We start from the raw sequence: 24,604 nt of genomic DNA, 5'->3' as shown, positions 1-24,604 counted from the left end.
GGAGTTGCGGAAACAGCATGGGAAACATAGCTCGGGTGGCTGGGAGCCAGCCAGGGCAGAGCCAATGGGTTCTGTGCAGAAAATACTAGTCATTTTCCGCTAGGGATGGTCCGGGCTTGCTTGCACAGAGGGTCCCTGAGACGCTGGAGCAGGGCCACTGGTGGTCACAGCGGAGAGGATGTTTGCACTCACTCCATTACAAGTGCTACAGAAGGTTCTGCCCAGGCATTGCTCCGGGGGTCTTTCAGCCGGGCCTCCAGGCACCAGATCCTTTGGGAAAACAGCCTGTGTCTTAGCTTCCCAGGGAAGGTTGCTGCACAAGGCTCAGCCGGGGCCAAGGCGTGCTGCCCGCCACTGGGTCAACCCCACGGCACGCGGGAAGTGCTCGCCGTCAGCGTGGCAGGGCTCGGGCTCACAGCCTCACAGAACTGGCATACACCCCAAATCCTTGCGAGGGCCAAGGGACCGATTCCCAGTGCCCATGAGAGCTTCCCACAAGACTCTGGAACACGGGGGCCCGTTCAGAGGAGAAAGGTATTCCGGATGCAGAGAAAGACCCCACAAGAGAGACCACAGCTCTGCGTGTAAGCCGCCAAGGGCCCGGGGGGCCAGAGGAGGAGTGGCCTTGTGCATTCGCAGGGGGTCCCCGATGAAGGAGTCCACGACTCACAGGGACACCTGTTGGGTGAGGTGTCCGCCATGCCTCTCAGCCTCTGAGGAAGTGTTAAACCCAGACCTCTGGACCCAGGTTGAACCACTTACTAGGTTCAAATGATAGGACGTCTCAGTGAGCCGGTGTCCTAACCTAAAATACTGAGGCAGTCGCTACCTATGCCCGTGGATTGTTGAGAAGAGTGGACAAGGTCACCTACCTCAGGAGCTCGGCGATTCCTGGCCCTCAGTTTGTGTTCCGGGCTATTCATGTTGCTTCTCCCCGGCACCTCGTGGGCCTGTCCTTCAGGGCCCGGCCAGCAGAAACCCCATGAGTCCTTAGATCTTTAGATCCTTAGCTCTAAAGCAGAAACCCCATGAGTCCTTAGATCTGAATGGGGAGCCTGGCTGGACACACTGTGCCCTGACTGAAGTTTCGGGACCCCCTGAGTCATCCACTCTGCCCCTGTCCTGCCCCCGTCCCCTCTCACAACCTCCACGCCACGATCCTCCTCTGCGTTACCACCCAGATAGGATTCTTGGCCCATTTCTTCTTCATTCCAGACAGTGGATGTCGGAGCCTCAAATAGCTTGCATCATGAGAAGCTGATATTCGAGGCCACATCAGAACATCAGAGATTTGGGCCACATAAGGACACAGAAAATACCCACTCACCAGGCTCTGCACAGCTGCTCCTCTCCCAAAAGGAGATTGGAAAGGGACGTCATCTATAGAAAGAACATTCCAGAATCACAATTATGTAAGGCTCCTTTGACCAAAGGGAGTCGGGTGCCGTAGGATAAGAGGGCCCTCCCTTTGTCTGTGCAGGAGAGAAACCAGGTGAGGCTCCCGGCCTCCCCTGCCAGGGAGGCACCAGCTCGGGAAGTTGGGGGTTTCCCTGAGGAAGCAGAAGATGAAGCGTTTGTGTTTTGTTTGAATTGATAATGATGTCAGTTTCTGTTATGGGCTCGTTACAACAAACCTGGGACGTATTAGCGGCTCTTTAATTGAATTTGGAAATAAGAAGGAGAGTTTTGAACTGTCTTGTAAATAGTGGATGCATGGGCCTCCGTGGTGACTGCCTACAGCATGAGACAGAGGGAGATGGGGATGTGGCGTCCCTCTCACCCGCCACTGGGCCCCCGAAGTGCACTAGGAGGTCCTGCTGGGCTCGTCGGGTTAAAGAGGAAGATCAGACCAGGAGCGATTCCCAGAGAGGAGAAGCAGACCCGATGAGATGCAACCTTTTATTTTTTATCCCAAACCAACAGCACAAGAACTGTTGACCGCCCAGGCCAAGCAGAGTCTCCTCCTGGGAACCCCACAGGGCCCCCAGCAGCCCTCGCCCCGTGACAGCCTGCCCCCCATCAGCCTTGCCCTCTGGAAGGTGAGTTCATCAGCCCAGGACCTCCCTGCCACATCCTCCCGGAGCCCTCACTGTCCAGCCCAGGCCCTGACCCAGGAAATCTAGAAAGTCCTTCCTTTTTGCCTCACCCTCTCCTTCTCCTCCACTTGCATCCTCTACCCCACATTCTCATATCAATCCCTATGCAGCCCCTTCCAGAAAACCCTTGTGAATGATCCAGGATGTGTGTTTCTTTATTTACTCATGCCTGCAAAACCACATACAAATACACCGTGTGCACACATACTATGGGTTGGGGAGTGGGAGAGGAGTGACCAAATTTAGCAAATAAAAATACAGGACATACAGTTACATTGGAATTTCAGACAACCAAATCGTTTTTTAAGCTATTTTTAGACATTTACCGTTTGAAATTCAAATTCAAATTTACTGAGCATCCTGTTGTTTTTGTTTTTAATTTTTTAATGTTTATTTATTCTTGAGAGAGAGAGAGCGTGAGCAGAGGAGGGGCCGAGAGAGAGGGAGACAGAATCCGAAGCAGGCTCCAGGCTCCATGCTGTCAGCACAGAGCCCGATGTGGGGCTCGAACTCACAGACCATGAGACCATGACTTGAGCCAAAGTCGGAAGCTCAACTGACTGACCCCCCCAGGCGCCCCCTGAGCATCCTGTGTTTTATCTAGCACCCCTGGGCAGAGGGTGGTTTTATTCTTTTGTGAAATCTCACGACAGAGCTCACACACTTCTCTCTCAGGACCCTGTGCATTTATCTCCAGGCCAACAGGTACAGCTCTAGCACATTCTTTTTAATGGATGCATAATATTCCGCGGTGGGGGGTGTTCCTCGATCCCCAGGCGACTGATCACCTCTACTTTCAGTTCACTGTCACGGTTGTTGCTTTAGTAAATTCCCCACCCTTGGCCAAAGGGAGACAAGACAACATGATTGGCTCTGTCGTGCCTCCTTAAATTAGCTGTCACGGCAAAGTCAGATCACAAGTCCTGAGCAGGAGAACGCATGGCTCAGAGCAGCCAGCCCTCGTGAGACCCTACGGCTACACGGCGCCCTGGGTGGGGAGGAGGGACAGCAAGGAACCCCCAGATGCCCCTTCCCAGCCGGGAGCATAACAATGGGGACGCTGAAATGCCTCGGGGCTCAAAGCCTGAAATGTGCTCAAAAGGAGAACCGCAGACCCACCCGTCTGCCAGAACCCACGCCGGCATAATTATTTTGCACGCACACCCCCGCCTCCCATCAGTCATATCTTTAACTTCATCCTTGCTGCTGAAAACACAAAAATAAAAAATACGTAGCAGCTCGGCTGACATTACAGCAACAGCATAAGCCTCATTTTACCAACCATTTAACTCCCTCTAAGGACCCCGCTCAGACACACGGGCACGTTGATGGGAGCTGTACAAAGGTCAGTGATTTGGAGGCTCTTTCCGACAATTTGCCAGGATTTTGGCATTTGTAAGCATCCATAGGACAGCTCTCTAGCAAGCTGACCTTGACAGCGAATGGGATAAATAAACCTTCAATTTACCCCCTCCAGCTCTCCGCGAGCCGGCCGGTCCCCACGGAGCCTTCACCTGTCCATATCGTTCAACTGCCTGCAACTTCCGACTGACGAACATCCACAGCTCCGCGGCCCAGTGACAAACACCATCTAACAGATAAGGCTTCTGGAAAGTCAAAGCCAATACTGCTTCCATTGAAAATTTAATGCCAGCTCCGTCTTTGCCCATCACTCTTCCGACTGTTGCACGTGTCCCAAGAGGCCCTTGAAGGTACAGCACTGCTCCATAACAGGTAATGACGTGGCATTTAATGATACTGTCCAAAGTGATCCCGGTCTTTGGGAAGTAATGTGCTCTCATGTACCAGATAAGCACCGCCGAACGCACCGAGCCGCCGTATCTCTCACGGCCCTGTCACCAGATACAATGTGACACATCCCCGGCCATCCTACCTGCCGCTCCTCCGACCCCGCCAGCAGACAAAACGCACACTTTCAGAGCAGAGCTCCAAAGCGTTAAGGGAATTCAGGCAAAAGGTAGGCTGGGAACGTGCCCATAACGAAGAATCCACAGCTTTTTTAATACTTGAGCACTCTCGGAGTCGCTCCTAAAATCTGTGAATTATACCTCATTGAAAAATGTCCTTAATCGACTCTGACATGTTTTATTGGAGGCAGAAAAAATGTTTCAGTATGATAGATAAGGTTAAAAATGTTACTACTCTGATCATTTACTCGAGTGCCTGGCAAAAAAAGAAAAAAACAAAAAAACTCCCAAGCCAAAAACCATTTACATCATTCATCAGATGCAACAGAGGTGGGGCGGGGGGGGTGGGTAGGGAAACACACACACACACACGCACACACACACACACACCCTTATCTGACAGCCCATTTTAGCTTATGGGACAAAGTACGCATTTTCAAGTTTTTGGCAAAGTTATGTTGTTTACGTAGATAAGGAGAATAACAACTGTCCCATTTCTACGGCACGCCAGAAGGCCTGGAAATGGGGCTTCAACTGTAACGTATCTGCAAGCCACGCAGAGCACAGCACACGGACCAAACAGCACCTTCAGGCTGCAGACCAGATCGCGCATCACCCCTCTTCCCAGGGGCTTTGCACACGGCCCCAGAGCCCAGAGCCCCCCGCCGGGACGTGCCCCGTGCCTCCGCCACAAGGGCAAGACGTCCTCTCCCCAGTGCTCGCCCCAAGGAGTGGCCATGTGCAGAGGCTGCCAATAGAGAGGGCCTTTCACAGGCTGGTTTCTCACAGAAATACCAAGCCTCGCTGTTTGCTCTGCACTTCGGCTGGCACCACTGGGTGCAGAGCTGGGTGGCCAAAGCCCTCGAGTCCAGCACATCGTCCCGCGGGACCGGTCTCACGCAAACGAAACCTGGGAACGTTCTGGGCAAAAGGGCCTTCCAAGTCGTGTTAACTCTACGCCAGGTGTTCATCCAAACACCACCTTCTGCCGGACCACACGGGCATCTGCCTAGACAGACTCCGCGTTCTCCCACCGTAGTGACAAAGATCCCCAGCAGAGCCTAGGGGCGATGAGTCTGAGTCCTAACCGCCACGGATGGGGACGGCTCTCGGGCCCAAGGCCGAGCAGCTGCATGACCGTGGGCCGGCGCCTTCATCCATAAAGAGGAGGGGGTGAGAGTGGCAGCGGTAAAGACGTGCCAAGCACCATGCCCGATGCCCTGGTGACAGGAGCTGGTGACGCTTGGGACCGAGGGAACTTTCCCTCTAACTCTGACCGGTGAGCAGACGTGCTCGGAAACGCGCCACTAACATTCCGCTGGTTTGTCTAAAAGCAAGTCTCTTTTAAACCAGTCGTGGACAGGATCGTTTTCCAAAAAGACTCCTGCCCTGAGGGATTGAGGTTCATTGTAAACCTGGCAGAGACACACCGGTTCAGGCCACATCCGGGGAAAAGAATCTCAGCAGAAGTTTTCCCTGTCAGGGTCAGTGGGACCAGGGAAAGCCAGGAAAATGGTTACAGAGCCACCAGTGATTCAACAGTAAACCTCCCTGAGAGTGAGGGAAACCCACACAAAACCTGCAAATGTCGCTTCTTTCCAAATCCGTTATCCTGTGTAGCCAGCAAACTTCCTCCAGCAAAGAAACCACATGGGCCACGGCCACATGGCTGGGCAGGGCTTGTGGGCATGTATGGTTTGACTTGTATGGCACACAAGTTTTTAAAAACGCTTGGGGCAACCTGGGCAGCTCAGTCAGTTAAGCATCAGACTCTTGGTTTCGGCTCAGGTCATCATCTCACGGTTCGTGGGATCGAGCCCCGAGTCAGGCTCTGCACTGGCAGCATGGAGCCTGCTTGGGATTCTTGCTCTCTCTTCCTCTCTCTCTGCCCCTCCTTTGCTCACATGCGCTCTCTCTCTCTCTCTCTCTCTCAAAAATAAACATTGAAAAAAATTTTATGCCATGATGAGCACCAGGTGATGTACGGAAAGTGTTGAATCACTATATTGTACATCTGAAACTAATATAAATAGCACTGTATGTTAACCCTGCTGGAATGAAAACAAAATTTTAAAATAATAATAATAAAAATAATTAAAAGTTAAATTGAATTTTAAAAATTAAAAATAAAAATACTTCATCGGTGGCTATCGCAGATCTTCCCTGACGACCGTGTCCAGCCTGAGAAGGACAGCGTTCCTTCGTGTCTACGGACTCGATGTAAGTGAGACCTCCTACCTGGTAGGGACCAGCATTTATAACCCAGTAACATTCAAAAATTGGGAAACACCACGTGAAAATATACCATCTTGATGAAAATCTTTTCTAGACCTACTCTTGCCTCTATGAAAAGTAGGAAGAACATTCTAGATACCTGGCCAGGATTCGCTGAGATGGTCGAAGTCAAGGGAAACGTGAGGAACCATCATGGGCCACGAGACACGATGGCTACCTTTCAGGTGGGATCCCGGACTGGCTCCTGGAACAGAGAAGGGCACTAGTGGGAAAACTAGAGGACTCCCAGTGAAATCAGGAGTGGAGAAGCAGTAATAGCTTCATGCCGATATCTCAGTTTTGACAAATGTGCCCCGGGAAGGTCAGCTGCTAACGTGAAGGGCGTGTGGGAATACCCTGTGTTACCTTCGCAATTTTTCTGTAGCTCTAAAGTTATTCCAGAATAAAAAAATTCATTTCAGAGAAAAGTGAGAAGGGGCGCCTGGGTGGCTCCGTCAGTCAAGCATCCAACTCTGGGTTTTAGCTCATGTCATGATCTCACGGTTCCTAAGTTCAAGCGCACCACAGTGGCTCAGTGGCAGCTCTGTGGACCCCATTACACACGGTGATCCGTGGCCTCTTGCCAGGCTGTTCTCCGCTGACACCGTCCCTCGTGGCCGGTGCAGGGCCACAACTGATCAAGACTCCCCCCACCTCCCCTGCCCATCCTCAGGGCCACTGGGGCCATGAGAGAGGGCAATGCAGGGAGGACGGAGGGCTATGTTTGAATTCTCATGGGCTGCTGATTCCCAAATTCTCACCCGAAGGGCTTATTAAACCCCCAGCCCCAGCGTTTCTCATTCAGCATTCGTGAAGCCCACGAATGCTCATCTCCTGAAGGTCCCAGGCGCTTCCACTGCCAAGGCTGTGGGGTCACACTTTGAGAGCCACCATTACAGGCAATGAACGCCATAGGCCAACATATTGACAGTTTACTCTTACCCTTTCTAGGGAGCCCCCCAATAAAGAAAAACAGTAAGCAAACACTGAGGTCTCGGGGTGGGGAGTGGTTTGGCCTGTTGCAAACAGGCAGGAGAGCTGCATTAATGTGCAGGTGGTTCCGTGGTCAAGAGAACCAAGTTAGGGGTCACCCAGACCGCAGTTGAAGCCTGACATCTCTGCCCACTGGCTGTAAGATCCTTCCCAATGGTGGGTCTCTGCCTCTGTGGGACTTGATTGCCTCACGTGTAGGACACAAATAATAAACCTTTGCAGGGTTCAACCTACTGCTCGTGGTCCCTGAGCTTGCCCTTCACCCCAGACATCCCTCTTGCCTCCAGATTCTTATAGCTAAAGCAGTGGGTATTTAACACTCAGATCTCTGAAGTTTCACTCCTACCCCTCCCCTCATGCCGCTTCTCCCACAATCTTCCTGAACTCAGCTGAGGACTATCAATCCCTCCCTCGAACAGGAAAGTCACCCCACCTGCTATGGCAAGAGCAAGTGTACGAGCCCCCTCCTGTCTTTGCCCCAAAGGAGCGGCCGATGCTGCCTTACCTTTGCAAGCAATGCCTGCTGACCACCCCGGGCCAGGGAGACCCAGGGCCCCGTCCTCCATGGTCCTACCTGAGGCCTTCTCAAGCCTTTCCCTCCTGGCCCGGCTGGGACCTCCTTGCTCTGAACACCTGTGGCTCGAGTCTCTCCTCCTCACAAACATTAAAGAACCCTTCCGTCCCAGGTATGGGTGTGTGTATCTTACCCCCACTCCGAAGATGGGGCCAACACCTTATCTATTTCCCTTTCCCCAGAACCCTCACCCAGGGCCGGGCACAGGGTCTCAGTTCTGAGAACTTTTGCAGAATGACGACAAGTCCCCGCTGGGCTGGTCCCGGGGCTCTCACCCAGCTGGGCACCCAGGCCACCAGCTGCTCAGCACCCACGTGTGCAGGGCCCTTCACTGAGCACTGTAGGGAACACGGGCAGGCATGTGCATGCCCCTGCCCTCCGGGAGATGACGGCCCCGCTGATGTGATCACCTCCAGGTCATAGGCCTGGTCACTGGAGAAAAACATCACCTGGGAGTGCCACCCTGGGTCAGAGTCAGGGAAGGGGCTAGGATTCCAGCAGGACTGGGGAGCGGGTAAGATGCCATGAGACGCTGACAGTCACTTTGGGGGATAAAGGAAGGGGCAATGGGTGGGAAAGAGGTCCATGTAGGAAAGGATTGGGGGCAGGGAAGGGCAGTGGAGGGTTTGGGGTGTGGACAGAGTTCCTGCGTGTCTGCAGCTAAGGACAAGCAGGGTTGGGGCAGGACAGGGAGTTTCTTTGCTACTTTCCAGGAGGCGGTACAGTCACTCAGACTGTAGCTCATAGACAACCCCGGAAGGCAAAGGCACTCATCAAGCCTCGGCTAACAGGGCACCCCTGAACCACATCCCTGGGAGTGAGTGCCCCACGAAGCAACATTACTCCCATAAATCTAATCATTATCCTGCGACTGGGATTAAGGTTTTGTGCCTTAAAAGTGCCCATATTTTTAAAGGCAATCATATCAAATATACCGTGTGTTTAATCCCATTTTGAGATCCCCTCATGTTTACTTTATTATTATTATTGTTATTATTGTTTAACTTTGTTTGAGGCCTCTGTCCCTGACCCAGTAGCTGGCAGCCTCTGGCCAGAGCCTGATACTCAGGTTTGGAGCTCGGCTCCCCTGGGTACCCTCTGGGCCTCCCTGTCCTCACCTATAAAATGAGGATAATAACACCAGCCTGTGAGATTTCAATGAGCCAGTACATGTCAGCTGTTGCTCACAGAGCCTGGTACGTAGAAAGCACCCGTGAACATCATGATGTGCCCCGGGGAAAGACGAGCCTGGAAAACAGTGCCAGAAATGGGGGTGGGGAAAGTGGCTGGACGTGCAGGGGCTGAGAACCTCAGGAGCAAGGTCGACCTCCCAGGGGCCACGTTTCAGGGGAAAACAGTCCTAGGGGGAGGATTGGGTCACAGTGATCTGGAAGGCTGGCTCTGCGGGCCGGGAGGGCTGGCCCAGCCCATTTCACAGACTGGTGCCCTCCCCACCCCATCCCCTTCCACTGGCTGGCTGTCCCAGAGCCCTCAAGGGGGAGCTGATGAGTAGAGGCCCCTCCCCATCCCCATCAGTGTCTCCTCTGCCCCACCTGCCCCGGGGACCCCCCAGTTCACCCTAGCAGGGCCTGTCCACACTCCCCCACACAGGCCTGGCTCGTATCGAGCCTGCCTGAGTCTCGTTTTGTTCCGGAAACAGTATAATAAAATGAGTGTATTTTTCTGGTTATTAATTTTCTGACTGTTGTTGTTGTTGTTTATTTATCTAAATGGAAGATGTTTTATTTCCCAACCAGCTGCTACATGAAGTGTGAGGCCGAAACCATCCCAGTCCATGTTGAAAGAAACATCTTTTCTTCTTGCCGGGAAGAAGGAAAGAAAGAACCCATTTGGTTATGTCATGTTCACAGCTTCATTACTCAGGTAACTTGTCTACTCGAGTCCACCTGCCAGGCTGGGTCCCCAAACCCAGTTCTTGCCCTGCGGGGACCAGGCCCAGATGGGACCATGACGTCTTGATTCCCGGAGCTGCTGTGGGCCCAGTGCAGGCCAACGGTACAGATGGGGGTGAGGGGTTGGTAAGCACACCCCGAGTCAGCCGGGGCTAAGGGGCGTGGGAGAAGATGGGGCTCAGGACTCGGTCAGGGTCAGGGGCGGGCGTGACTTGCTGTGGGACGTGAGAGACAACAGTCCTCAGACCCAGCAGAGCAATCGGCTTCAGGCTCTGGACTGTGAACCCCGCTCAGACCCGGGGACAGGCCAGGCCTGATCCACCTGGACAGAGAAGAAACCAGTAAGTCCTTTCTTTTCATCTTTACACACCCACACTGTCACTCACCAGGTCAGGTGGGCACTTTGGAATGTAGCTCACCTAACGGGACCTCACCATCGACCCCATAAGAGACGAGAGGCTGAGACTCTAGTATCCAGTAAAACCCAACGGTCATTCACAGGAAACTCTTGACATCCCTAGTTCCTGCCCTCCACACCACTGTGATGGTTAATCTTTGCCAAACCTGACTATTTGGTCAAACACAGTGCCCCGATATTTGGTCAAACATTATTCTGGGTGGGTTTGGGACAGTGTTTAGGGGCAAGATTAGCATTTAAAATCAAGAAATGGAGTAAAGCAGATTCCATACCCTAATATGGGGTGGGGGGGCTCATCCAATCCACTGAAGGCCTGGCTAGAATGAAGAGGCGGCCCTCCCCAAGCAGAAGAGAGAAGTCTCCCGCCTGACGGCCTTTGTATGAGAGCATGACCTCCTCCCGGGTCAGCCGTCGCCTGCTGGGCCTGTTTCCCCGGAGAACCCCAACTAACACAACCCCTCCCCTGAAAAAATCACATCCAGAGCCTTTACTGCGAACCTTGCTGGAAGGAGGGAGGGAGGGGTCCCTCTCAGTAGAGGCTCTCAAACCACAGGACTTGTCCCACTGGGTGGGGGGTATGCATGGAGCTGCGAGAGAGGCACGGGACAAAGCCACAGAGTGAAAGGGACATGACCTTCCTCGAAATCACTTTGCATGATGTAATCAGGCTCACACACTCTCTTTCACATGAAAGCGGATACTGACATATATGCAAAGAATGCAAACTTCGCATGACTTTTTTTTAAAAAGGAAGTCACGAGATGATACAGTTCACAAATGCGGTGGGTTCCATACCTCTGCCCTCATGACCCCCTTTTCCCCGGGGTGGGCTGTGTACCAAGGTGATAGAGGCATGGTGGGTTGGTCAGTCTGTCTGACCACCTGTTCCATCCTGAAGTCAAATTCACATGCAAGGAGTCCAAAACCGGGGCATGGCTTTGACCCTCAGACTTGAATGTTGTCTCCTCTGCCTGCACACAACCCTGTGCTCAGTGACTGCAACCTTGCTCTGGAGAAGAAGGTGGCTCAATGGAGGAGATTGCGGAAGCCCCTTCTGGACTCCAAGGGAAGGCCGTCTGGGTTCCCTTTGCTCCCTGCTTCAGTCTTTCCCCGTGGAGCTCCCTGCGGTCTGGGGAGCACACAGACCTTCCCTGCGCCTCACTTGGCCCCAGCCTCCGACCTGAAGCAGAAACTCAGGCTCATGTGTCTGGGCAAGGAGAAAGCCAGCTTCCATATTTGAGCCAACCTGAACTCGAGTTTGAAGTACTTCAAGCCCCCCCTGAGGGCTTTGTTAGGTCAGGGCCATGTGCTTGGCAGAAGCCGGTGCTGAGCTGTGTGGACTTGGCTGGGACACTGAACTCCTCCTGGACACCCACCAGCATGACCTCACGGGTTCTCAGAAAGCAGGCAGACCCTGAATCAGGAGCCGAACAAGCAGAAGAGACTGATATGTAGGAACAGTCTTTGCTGGCTAGAGGATGGGGCGTGGCCACCCAATGAAAATCTCCCCTTATTGCACTGTGCATGTTACTTAAAATATGCACGCATGTGCGCACAAACACACACACACAGGCAGGTGCGCACACACATACACAGCTATAGATCACACCTCTGAAACTTCACAGGGTTGTCCAAGATTCACTTGAGGATCCCTTTCTCTGGATTCCCCCCGGGTGCCATATAAGCACACATGGCCACTGTCCACTGCCCCTACAGTCTCCATTTGGATGTTTCTCAGCTCCCCCCCACCTTCTCCATTCCTGTGACTGCCACCTTTTCTCCTGTTGTGACAGGGAAGGCTCTGTGGGGCCAAGGAAATTGGGTAAGAAATGAAGCCGGGGGATCTGATCGAACACTTACAAGGAATCACGTGCCCTCCTGAGCTCCTCAATGTTTCAAGGGGGTTGACGCTGGTTTCCCTGGCATCTGGTTATGAGACCAGAGAAATGAACGGGTACTTCCTAATCTGTGAGCCTAAAGATGATTGGCGTTGACTGCATTCTCTGTGACAAAGCACACATTGATTGGGTCTTTACAGAGTTCTGTGGCTTTCAGGACCCCATGACGTCCACTGGCAACACAGCACCATTATCCCCCCTCTTCCATGCTCTCCTGTGGATCACGGAGGCTAGAAACCCGGAAACTACATTTTCTGGAACCTCCTGGATGCTGCCGATGAGAAAAACTTGCCCAGTTATTTAGAAGGCAGAAGCCTTATCACTGCTCGTCTGGTAGCACTGGGCAGGCGTGTGGACTGTGCAGATAAGAACTTTCGCAGCAGCTCGCAAAGTGTCCGGCTATGCGCCGGAGGCACCTGCGGTCACGGCCGGTGGTACCGAGCAATCTCGACTCTCCAACAGCCAGAGCCGTTTCCCGGACCGCCTTTCTTCCAGTCCTTCCGGGCCGGCAAAGCATCACATCCCCCGTATGAAATCTCTTCCTCCTTGAGATATCCAGAGTTATTCCTGTTTCCCACTGGAATGTATCTGGTCACAAAAAAAAAAAAAAAAAAAAAAAAAAAAAAAAAAAAAAAAAAAAAAAAATACGCAGCACCACTTGTGTATTTAACTCAATGTAAAATGTTGACCTCCCTGGGACCACCCAAGAACATTGGCATAAAATAAAACAAGGTACAGCTGTCAGTTGAGGACTCTTGGCCCAGTGAGTGACCCACGTGATTAGCAACAGGTGCAGTCCATGGTGTTTTCAACCAGGAGGATTTTGAAACATTTTATCAATTGTCCCATTTCACCGGCTTCTACCACGAGACCCTGGAGGGAAGCAAGAGAACCTTTCTTTTCGTGAAATTAAATTCTTGTGTAATAAAATCCAAGTACCTACCCAAACCATTGGTTGTCCTATAACGATACAGCATTAAATATTGCTGGCAAACATGTTTAGCTCTCTGAGAAAATGAGATCATTGCCTATGAAGGTGGCAACCTTCAGGGATTTGAGACGGTTGCCCCAGGCACCCCCCCACCCCAAAACGAGAGCTGTGAGCTCTGCAGGTCAAGGGCACAGGCGCTGTTACCCAGTGCCCTGGGGAATATTCAGCTCCACCACCCTCTACCCTGCTGCTAAATGTGCCATCACCCCCTTACCAGACTTCCTTCCATCTTCTTCTCTACAATGATGGCCACAGTCCACTTTTGAAAATGTGTCCAGGGTATCTGGGTGGCTCAGTTGGTTAAGCATCTAACTCTTGATTTCTGCTCAGGTCATGATCTCACGGTTCATGGGATCAAGCCCCGCATCGGGCTCCATGCTAACAGCAGGGAGCCTCCTGGAATTCTCTCTCTACCCCTCTCTCTCTGCCCCTTCCCTGTATGCTCTCTCTCTCTCTCTCTCTCAAAATAATTTTTTTCAATGTTGATTTATTTTTGAGAGACAGAAAGAGACAGAGTATGCATGGGGGCGGGGGGGCGGGCGGGGAGAGATGGCAAGACACAGAATCCTAAGCAGGCTCCAGGCTCCCAACTGTCAGCACAGAGCCCGACATGGGGCTCAAACTCAGTAACCATCGAGATCAGGACCTGAGACGAGGTCGGATGCTTAATCCACTGAGCCACCCAGGCGCCCCTCTCTCAAAATAAATAAATAAACTTTAAAAAAAAGAAAATGCGTCCACAGAAGAGGTCTCCCTTTGAGGTCATCGAGGACAAGCCAAGCTGTTTAGATGCAGGGACACGAAGACACAAAGCAAGACAACCTGTCTCCGCACAGCTATCGGAGCACCTGCCGTGTACCGAGGATATGGCGCTAAGTTGCGGGAGCACCGAGGCAGGCCGGGCAAGCTCGCAGCTCACATTCGAGCAGACGACACAGCCGACAAGTGAGTACATCGTGAGTCAGCCAGATCACTTCAGCCAGCGGTAACTGTCGTGCAGGAGACCAAACAGTCACTGTAATAATGAGTGACCCGCAGGGGGTGCGCACGTGGGCAGGAGTGTCTTCTGACACAAGTCGAAATAGGCCTCTCTGGGGAGAGGAGGTGCAAGGAGCCACCTCAGAGAAGAGCCGGAGGGAAGCACCCGGGCCGAGGGAACAGCCAAGCAGGGAGGAACCTGGCATATCGGGGGGACACAGAGAAAGTCCAGGATGGCCAGAGCGGAGTGAGAAAACGAGGCCAGGACCAAAGGCCAGGTGGGAGCATGTCAGGCCTGATAGATAGGTAGAAGGAGTAGGGTTTATTCCAACGCGTTGAGAAGCCATCAAAAGATTTTTTTTTTTTTAAGTTTATTTATTTTGAGAGAGAGAGAGCAGGGGAGGGTCAGAGAGAGAGGGAGAGAGAGAATCCCAAGCAGGCTCCATTGCTCTCAGCAAGGAGCCTGCCATAGGGTTCGATCCCACAAACTGAGAGATCATGACCTGAGCCAAAATCAAGAGTCGGGCTCTTAACCGACTGAGCCACCCAGGCGCCCCGCCATCAAAATATTTTAAACAGCTCCTGGCAGACTCAGAGTACGTATCCCGTCCCCATACAGGAGACTCCTACGAGCAGGCCGGCTCCCCCAGTCCAGCCCGGTGCCATCATATCATGCCCCCACCCCTGGGTCTCCCAACCTAGGGTCCCCTTCAGCACACCTTGAGATGAAGTGTCCGTGCCCTAGGCCAGTCTGGCGCACCTCTCCCGATCCCCCCAGATTAGCCCGGGCCTCGTGAATCACCGCACGCGAAATTCACACCCACTACATACTCACTCACTGCAGCCCTGATGGGAAAGGTTACCCTTCCTCACCCTGGACCCTGGACCCTGGACCCGCTCAAATGCAACCCGAGTTGCACACTAACAGTGCGTGTCAGGAATGCCTGCTGAGCTCACACACAGCTAGCACCCCCGGTATTACTGGGTATGCACACCACCCCCCACCCCCGTCTGGGAGAGCACACACAAGCTCCTGTGTATCCAACCTCCGTCTACTCGCGTATTCATCAAACAAGCAGGTATTGAATACCTTCTGGGGCCAGGCCATCTACCTGCTCCTAGGTCATGGCAACCAACAAGGCAAGGTAGTCCCTGCCTGTGTGAACCGTCTGTCGCTTCACACAGATTACCACACGCTGAGCAGATGAAAACACCCATTCGGTATCTCAACGTTCCCCTGAGTCAGGACTCCGGGCACGGCTCAGTCGAGTCTTCTGCTGAGGGTCTCACTGGGCTGCAGTCAAGGTGATGGCCGGGGCTGTGACCTCAACTGAGGCCCAGGGTCCTCTTCCCAGCTCACTGGGTGTCGGCAGAAACCCAGCTCCTTGTGTTTGTAGGGCTGAGGCCCTCAGCACCTAGAAGCCACCACACGTTCCCTGCCCTGTGGCCCTCCTCCACAACACAGCAGCCTGCTTCTTCAAGACCGACAGGAGAGCCTCTCTCTGCTGCTTCAAGTCCCTGACTTCTAGACCCTCTTCTAGAGGGTTCACCTGATTAGGTCAGGCCCACCCAGGATAAGCTCCGTTGTGATTAACACACAACCAAGTCACGTGGGACCAGAGTTATATCTGCAAAACCCCTTCACCTTTTCCATACAGCACATCACAGTGACACCTATGTTCACGGGGAGGGGTCACACACACACACACACACCCTACGTTCACGGGGAGGGGTCACAGGGCACACACACACACCCCCTACGGGGCAGGAATCTCGGGGCCACCTGGCACACTGCCCCGATGGCATTCCCACTCCAGCCGGGAAGCTAACCTTGACACGGGGCCGGAAAGGTGGCGGCCTCACAACGGGGGCACCGTGGGCAAGCATCTCAGCTCCATCCCGGGCCGCGGGAGGGCCTGGCTGGGTGCCATGCACACCGCTGCCTGCCGCCCAGAGTTCAGCTCGGCCTCCTCGCTGCTCACACATGCTCTCACACATTCTGTGACAACTGTCAGTGGCTTATTCATCGTTTCAGATTGCAACTTTCTGTTTTCCCAGACACCCACTTGAATACCCTGACATTTCTGTGCAGCCCATAACATTCTGTCAATTGTTTACATTTTCCTCGCACACCGATCGGCTTTTCGGTTACGTTCTTGGCCCTTCCCGGTCCTGGTGCCTGAGGCCTACTGAGAGGCTCAGAGTCGCTCCCTCACCGTCCACACGGGCGGATCGTCAATGAAGTGTGCCACATCCCCGCGTCAGTCAGCCCCCGAGACGCAGCTTATACCCCAACCTCAGGGTGGAAGCTGCCTGCAAAAAAGGCAGCCCGCCTGAGCAGAAGTTTTTCCTCTGTCCTTTTCCAGTTTGTAGCTAAAGGCCCGTTCCCAGAAGCTGCAGGGGGACACAACTGTCCCCAGGCTTTTCACCTGCCTTTCCATCTGCCCCACGTCTGGCTCAGCAGCGGGACCTGCTAGCCAGCCCCCGGCTGCCACCCCGCCTCCCCTCCTGTTTGGACCGCCACGGCCTCCACTGGCCCTTGGCGACCACGCTTGCTCGCCGGTGCTCCGCCCTCCCCCACCCTGCTCCTGCAGCCCTTCCTTTCCCCCCCCCCCCGCCACAGGAGAGGGCTTCCGAAAACACAGCGCATCACTGCCCCGCAGACAACCTTAAAGGGCTTCCCACTGCACTAAGAACGCACTCCCAACTTCCCTCTCTGGTCTACAAGGCCCGGCAAGACCTGTCGCCTGCTTACCTCCTGCCCCTTCGCAAGCCCTCCCACGTGCCAGCTACCGGCCACGCAGGTTTTCCTGCAGCTCCTCGGGTTCTCTTCCACGGCAGCCTGTGCGTGCACCTGCCCTTCTCGTCGCTCGGACTATTCGCCCCCACCCACGTGGGAAAGTGAGACATTTTAGAATGAACGGCGCCGGGACAAACGGACAAGTGTCCGGAAACAAAACCCGACGTTTAGATCCTGCGTGGCTGCTGCCAGACCTGCAGGCGTAACAGCCAGCACAGGCTCCCTCTGTCATCCTCCACCTCCCCACCTCCGATGTTTGCTGCACAGTCAGTGTTGTGATTTTCAGTTATGTTCTTAATGTGTCTGTTTACTTTTGTTCCCTGCCTCCATGCTAGAAGGCAAGTCACGGCCAGGCAGAAACCAGGTTGCTGTGGCTCACGGTCACATCCCTGGTCGCTGCGCTGCCTGGCACCATGGCAGGTGCCCCGTGCAACGCGAGCTCAAAACACAGCCGTGTGATGAAAGAATGGACAAGTGCATGAAGGAACGCACGTTACGACGAGCACATGAATGAATGCACATTGGGGCGGGTGCATGAATGAATGCATGTTAATTCTGTAGTGTGAAAAATGCGAATCCCTTGTACGACCAGAAATGTAGGAGGCAGGAAGGAGGATCTCCTCACACTTTATGTTAGAATCTGTTCTAAAGGTGTAATAATTAAAACTGGGGCACTTTCAGCGAAGACTCTAAACAGAAATGAATGAATGGAATGGAATGGAAAGTCAAGTAAGCAAACATATCACTCAAATACTCAGACAGTTGTTTTTCAAATCAGCAGGAAAAAAAGAGATTATTTTAAAAATCGGATGGGACAGCTAACTAACTAACAACAAAGAGAAAAATAAGCTAGAGCCCTATTTCTTTACGAAGAAAGAAATACATTTGAAGGACTAAACATTTGAATGGTAAATTAAGCCATGATATTGTAGAATAAAATTTCTGTTCATTAACAACGTAATCTCAGGATAAATAAATCCTAAGTATGACACTAGAAAAAAACATTGATATATCTGACCATGTGAAAATGAACAAGTCAAACTTACAAGTAACAGTTGTGTTGGGGCGCCTGGGTGGCTCAGTTGGTTGGGCAACTGACTTCAGCTCAGGTTATGATCTCACTGTTCGTGAGTTCGAGCCCCACGTCGGGCTCTGTGCCGACAGCTCAGAGCCTGGAGCCTGTTTCGGATTCTGTGTCTCCCCCTCTCTCTACCCGTCACGATCTGTGTCTCTCTGTCTCTCAATAATAAATAAACATTTAAAAAAAAAATTTTTTTAAAAAACAATTGTGGTAGCAGGACTTCAGCCGCGATGGAGAAGAGATATCAGCAATCTCTTGCCCCCATAAAACAAATACAAAACCGGACAAAGTCATCATATACAAACTGTTAGGGATTCTGGGAATTGACTAAAGATAAACGACTAATTGGAAGTGGGTCTCCATGAAAACCTGCTAGAACTTTGAGTCAGTGCAAGTCTGTGGCTTTCTTCCTTAGGGCTTCCCCGTCCACCTTCCCACATCAGTCAGCACTGTAATTTTCTCAGGACAAAGCTGGCTGCGAAAACCATCATCCATCATCCCTTCTGACAAAGGGGGCTGACCTGTTTTGGAGTGGAAGGCAAACCTGTACCTGGTGTACTGTCAGTAAAAGTGCAAACTCAGGGGGCACCTGAGTGTCTGACTCCTGATTTCAGCTCAGGTCGTGATCTCACGGTTTGTGAGTTCGAGCCGCGCATCGGGCTCTGCACTGACAGTGTGGATCCTGTTTGGGATTCTCTCTCTCCCTCTCTCTCTCTCTTCCCCTCTGCTGCTTATACTTGTCTTCTCTCTCTCTCTCTCTCTCTCTCTCTCTCTCCCTCTCTCTCTCTCTCTCAAAATAAATAAATAAACATTAAAACAATTTTTAAGAGCAAACTCAGAAGGAAATTAATGGGGGAATAAACACAGATTTGTTCATATAAGGTTGCGGCCCCACTTGAGATGATGGGTGAAATAGCCAAAAATTTAATGAGGAAGATACTGGAAGAGCCAAATAAGCTACCCACACATCCGTGGCTGCCTGAAGAACCACTGGCATGTGCAGGTAAGACTCAAGAGAACGCAGAAGAAATGAAAACTAAACCTTAAGACAAAGTTGAAAACTGCCTAGACATGAAATACACTCCCCGACCTAAATACAAATCAGTCCGCAGAGTGTGGTGTAGAGAAGAGCCCAAGACATGTGAGCTCATCTTCCTAATCATTGGCTGACTACGAATCGACACAGATACAGTGGCTACTCTTGGGAAGCCAAGCTAAAAAACAAAAATAAGAATTTAAAAAATGGGGCACCTGGGTGACTCAGTCAGTTAAGCATCTGACTTCGGTTCAGGTCACGATCTTGTGGTTCATGAGTTCAAGCCCCACATACGGCTCTGTGCTGACAGCTCAGAGCTTGGACCCTGCTTCAGACTCTATGTCTCCCTCTCTCTCTGCCTCTCTTCTCTCTCTCTTTCTCTCTCAAAAAATGAATAAACATTAAAAAAATTTAAAAACTAAGCAGGTACATCTGGCTACACATGCTTAGAAGACAGATTCTACCAATTAAGTTCAGACAAGTTATTAAAGAAAAAAACCTTCAGGATAAAAATCCCAATCCAGAGTTGCTACAATAAATTTTTACAATGTCCAGTTCTCAATCAAAAGATCACAAGACATGTCAAAAAATAGGAAAGCATGAACTATACTCAGAGTAAATAAGAATCATTATAACTAATGATGAGTTGGCCCAGATGTTGAATTTGGATTTAGCAAAGACTTCAAAGAAGCTATTATAATAAATATGTTCAAAGAATTAAAGAACACTATATTTCAAGAATTAAAGGAAAAACCTGTTTCACACCATATGCAAATATTAACTCAAAAATGGACCAGCAACCTAAAAATAAGAGCAAAACCATAAAAATCTTAGAAGAAAACACAGGGGAAATCTTCATGATCTTGAACTTCATGACCTTGAATTCTCAGATAAGACACCAAAGGCATGAGCAGCAAAATAAAAAATAAATAAATAGATACACCCACCTGGCAGGGGAGATTCCATGATTAGGAAGGTGGTTTTCCCAGGGCAAGGCTTACCCAGTGCACTTCAGATATGCTGACCCTTATAATTGTTCCAAATGTGGGAAACTTGACTGCATAATTTGGGGTTGTGGGGCCTGCATTTGCGCTCTCTCAGAGAAAACATAGGTAAATTGGACTTCATAAAAATTAAACATTTTTGTACATTAGAGGGGAGTATGAAGAAAGTAAAAAGACAACCTACAAAGTGGGAGAAAATATTTGCAAATCATATATCTAATAATATTCTAGCATTCAGAATATATAAAGAACTCTTACAACTCAACAGCAAATGAGGTAACACTTCACATTTCACATAAAAATTAAGAAGAATTGGCAAGGATGTAGAGAAATTAGAATCTTCATACATTGTTGATGGTAATGTAATATGGTACAGCCACTGTGGAAAATAGTTGGTGATTCCCCAAAAGGCTACATCTAGAATTACCATATGACCCAGCATTTTCCACTCTTAGGAGTATACTCCAAAGAATTGAAAACACATACACAAACAAACACATGGACATGCACAGTCATAGTTATAATAGTTACAATAATAAAAAGGTGGAAACAACCCACATGTCCATCAATGAATGAAGGGCTAACAAACTGTGAGATATATATGTGTGTGTGTGTGTGTGTGTGTGTGTGTGTGTGTGTATATATATATATATATATATATATATATATACATACAATGAAATATCTCTCAACCACAAAGAGAAATGAAATATAATATGGATTAACCTCAAAAAAATTATGCTCAAAGAAACCAGATACAAAATATTGTATATGATTGCATTTATATGAAATTCCCAGAATAGGTAAATTAATAGAAACATAATACAGATTGGTGGTTACCAGGGACTAGGTTGGAAGCAACCACATAATGGGTACAAAAATTTTTTTTGGAGTGATGAAATGTTTTGTAATAACACTGTAAGTGTACTAAATGCCAATGAATTGTATATTTTAAAATAGTTAATTTTACATATGTATCATAGTTAACTTTACATATGTGAGTATCATCTCAATAAAAATTTGTTTTGATGAATTAAAGGAAAATACGATGACTCAAACCAAGAACCAAAAGAGAGAATATAAAATTTTTTAAAATAATAGAATAAAAATGAAAGAAAATTCTATAGTGAAAAGTACAATAATCAAATGAATATTCACCAAATGGGCTCAATATCACATCTGAGATGGCAGAATAAAAAATCAGTAAACTTGAAAATAGCAAAATAGAACTTATCCAACATGAAGAACAAAGAAATTTTTTAATATAGACAGAAAGACTTGTAGGACATCAAGCATGCCAACAGACACAGAATGGGAATTCAAAACTTGAGAAGAGAGAGAGATACAGACAAAAGAATATTCAAAGAAATAAGTTCCAAAAAGTTCCCAAAAAGTCAAAAAGCTTCCAAACTTGATGAAAAAGATCAATCTACAGATGCAAGAAGCTTATAACAAATATAGGATAAGTAAGCCTGTTGAAAGACAAAAACTTTTGAAAGTATCAAAGTAAAATGACTCTGCATGTAGAGAGGAATAACAAAATGAGTAACAGCCAACTTTGTCTCCAAAACAATGGAAGCCAGAGGGCAGTGAAGACAAAAGGCACATATTCAAAGTGCTAAGGGGAAAATTAAAGCTGTCAATCAAGAATTCTATATCCAGCAAAATAATGCTTCAAAAAATGAAAGCAAACTAAATGTATTCTTAGATAAACACTAAGAAAGTTTGTTGGTAGCTGACCTGCCAAAATACTAAGATGTTCTTCAGGATGAAAGGAAATGATTTTAGATGGTAATTCAAATCTATAGGAAGAAATGGGGAGTCCAGAATAATGAATATAGCCTAAAATAAATTGTGATACCTCAATACGTGTATTTTAAAGCCATAGAGCAACCACTATTGAAAAAAGTACATACTGTAAAAAAAAAAACAGAGGAGGGGCACCTGGGTGGCTCAGTCAGTTAAGTGTCTGACTTCGGCTCAGGTCATGATCCCACGGTTTGTGGGTTCGAGCCCCACATCAGGCTCTATGCTGACAGCTCACAGCCTGCTTCAGATTATGTCTCTGGCTCTCTCTTCCCTCCTCCACTTGTGCTCTTTCTCTCTGTCTCTAAAATAAATAAACATTTAAAATTTTTTTTTTAAACAGAAGAATAAAAATGATACACTAAGATGCTAATTTAACACAAAATAATGCAATAGAGTAGGGACAAAAATATATATGAGACATTGAAAAGTAATAACAAAATGGAAGATGTAAATCCAACCTTATCAATAATAATATTAATATGAAAGAGCTAAATTCTAAACAAAAGGCAGTGATTTTCTGATTGGATTTTTAAAGCAAGATTCTATTATATTCTATATATAAGAGACATACCTTAAACTCAAAAATACAAATATGTCAAAGCAAAAGAATAGAGAAAGATATCGCACGTAAACAATACAATTAAAGTGACTATGTTAATTCAAGAAAAATCTCTTTGAAGACAAGATATGTTCCTAGAGAAAAAGAGACATTTCATAATGATAAAAAGGTTTACTACATCAGGAAGGTATAAAAGTTGTAAATGTGTATGAATCTAATAATGGAGCCTCCAAACACAAGAAGAAAAACCTGACAGAATTGAAAGAAGAAATAGAGAATTCAGTAATTATAGTTGGATATTTCAATAATTCACTCTAAATTAGAATAGAATAGAATAGGATAGAATAGAATAGAATAACAGAAAAATCAGAAGCAACAAGGAAGAGTGGGTGGAAGGATTACAAAGAACCACTAAATTTTTGAAGGTTACAGACACGCTTATTACCTTGAATGTGATTCTTCGATATTTATACACATGTCAAAATATCAAATTGCATGTTTTAAATATGTGCAGCTTATTACACATCAATTATGTTTCAGTAAAGCTATGAAAATGTGTAGAATGCAAGTAATAAACAGTGGTAAACTCATAGTATTAAAAGTTCATAATAAAGAGAAGAAAGACCTCAAATACAGACTCCAAGTTTCCACCTTAAGAAACTAAGAAAGAAGAGCAAATTAAACCCAAATCAAGAAGAAGAAAGAAAATAATAAATGTTAGAGCATAAATCAAGGAAAAGGAAAAAGAGAAAAATATTAAAAAATCAGTGGAATAAAAATCTGACTCTTTAAAAAGATTAACAAACTTGATAAACCATTATCAAGACAGGCCAATTAGAAGAGAGACAATACACACATTACCAAAAAATTAAAAAGGTTTCATAACTACCAAACCTATAAAAGTTAAAAGGATTACAAAGACAGACTATGAACAACTTTACGCCAACAAAGTTAAGCGACTTAGATAAAATGAACAAATTCCTAAGACAGACACAAATTACCAAAACTGACTGAAGAAGAGAAAATCTAAAAAGAACTATAACAAGTAAAAACTTGAATTAATAATTTAAATATCTCACAAGTAAAAGGTTGGACCCAGATGGCTACATTAATGAATTCTACCAATATTAAAGAAACAATACCAACCTGTACCAAATCTTGCAGAAAATATAGGAAGAGGAAACATTTCAAACTCATTCTTTGAAGCCAGTATTACATTGATATCAAGGTCAGAAAAAAAAAATCACAAGAAAAAACAAACTAAAGATCAATATTACTAATAAAAGTATAAAAAACTCTTGGTGGAAATTAATATTAATTAATCCTTGATTAACTGATCTACATTTTTTAAAGGATTATTATACAACGTTTCAAGTGGTATTTATCCCAGGAAGACAAGATTGGTTTAACATCTGAAAATCAATTAATATTAATAAAATAAAGGAACAAAAACCCAATTTCCTCAATTTGACAAAATCCACATTCGTGTATGATAATCACTGTCAATAAACCAGGAATAGAAGGAAACTTCCTTAATCCCAATGAAGGCATCTATGAAAACCTATAGCTGATGTCATAATGAGTGATGAAAAACTTCATGATTTCTCCCTAAGAGCTGGAATAAGGCAAAGATGTCTACTGCTACTTCTACTCACAATTGCAGCAGACTAGCCAATGCAATAAAGCAAGAAAAGAAAATTAAATGCATATAGATTGGGAAGGAAGGAGTAAATCTCTTTCAGGAGAACATTAAAAGCTACTAGAACTAATAAAATAGCTCACCAAATTCACAGGATCCAAGATCAATATACAAAATCAACTGTATTTCTATATACTAGCAATAAAAAATCCAAAATAAAATTTTTAAAAACCTTCATTCATAATAGTATCACAACAAGTACTTAGGAATAAACAAAGAAGTGAAAGGTTTGCACACTGGAACCATAAAACTATTACTACAAAACTTGGACCCTGAAAACTACAAATCATCATGTGGAACAACATGAAGGGTCCTCAATATCATTATGGTGAGATGATGGTAGGCACAAAAGACTACATGTTGTATGATTCCATTTAAATGGACCTTATAGAAAATGCAAATCTAGTGCTAGATAGTGTGTCAGTGGTCATCTGGGACTGAAAGCTGGGGATGAGGATTTGATTGCAAATAGTCATGTGTGATAGAACTGTTCTAAAACTGGATTGTGATTATTTTTTTAATGTTTTATTTTTATCTTTGAGAGAGAGAGAGA

The 24,604-nt window shown here is 47.9% G+C and overlaps 1 long non-coding RNA gene and 1 other non-coding gene across 3 annotated transcripts in view; one reads left to right on the top strand and one right to left on the bottom strand.

Annotated features, from left to right (window-relative positions):
* LOC132690451 (uncharacterized) overlaps window positions 1–24,604 on the bottom strand; it is an 84,926-nt gene that overhangs the window by 15,596 nt on the left and 44,726 nt on the right. Inside the window, exons 2-3 of one of the 2 annotated variants that reach the window (XR_009615408.3) lie at window positions 6,399–6,503; window positions 1,328–1,380 (exon numbers count right to left, since the gene is read on the bottom strand). This is a non-coding gene — a long non-coding RNA (uncharacterized LOC132690451). The remainder of the gene's footprint in view (window positions 1–1,327; window positions 1,381–6,398; window positions 6,504–24,604) is intronic. The other variant, XR_009615406.3, reaches the window with a different exon arrangement.
* Window positions 19,920–20,081, top strand: LOC132677619 (U1 spliceosomal RNA). Its single transcript, XR_009609345.3, has one exon. It is a non-coding gene; the product is annotated as a U1 spliceosomal RNA (small nuclear RNA).

Source organism: Panthera onca, chromosome E2 (genome assembly GCF_046562875.1).
Source record: "Panthera onca isolate mPanOnc1 chromosome E2, mPanOnc1 haplotype 2, whole genome shotgun sequence".
Taxonomy (NCBI): domain Eukaryota; kingdom Metazoa; phylum Chordata; class Mammalia; order Carnivora; family Felidae; genus Panthera; species Panthera onca.
The sequence above is the reverse complement of the archived record's forward strand: the minus strand, read 5'-3'. Positions and strand labels throughout refer to the sequence as shown.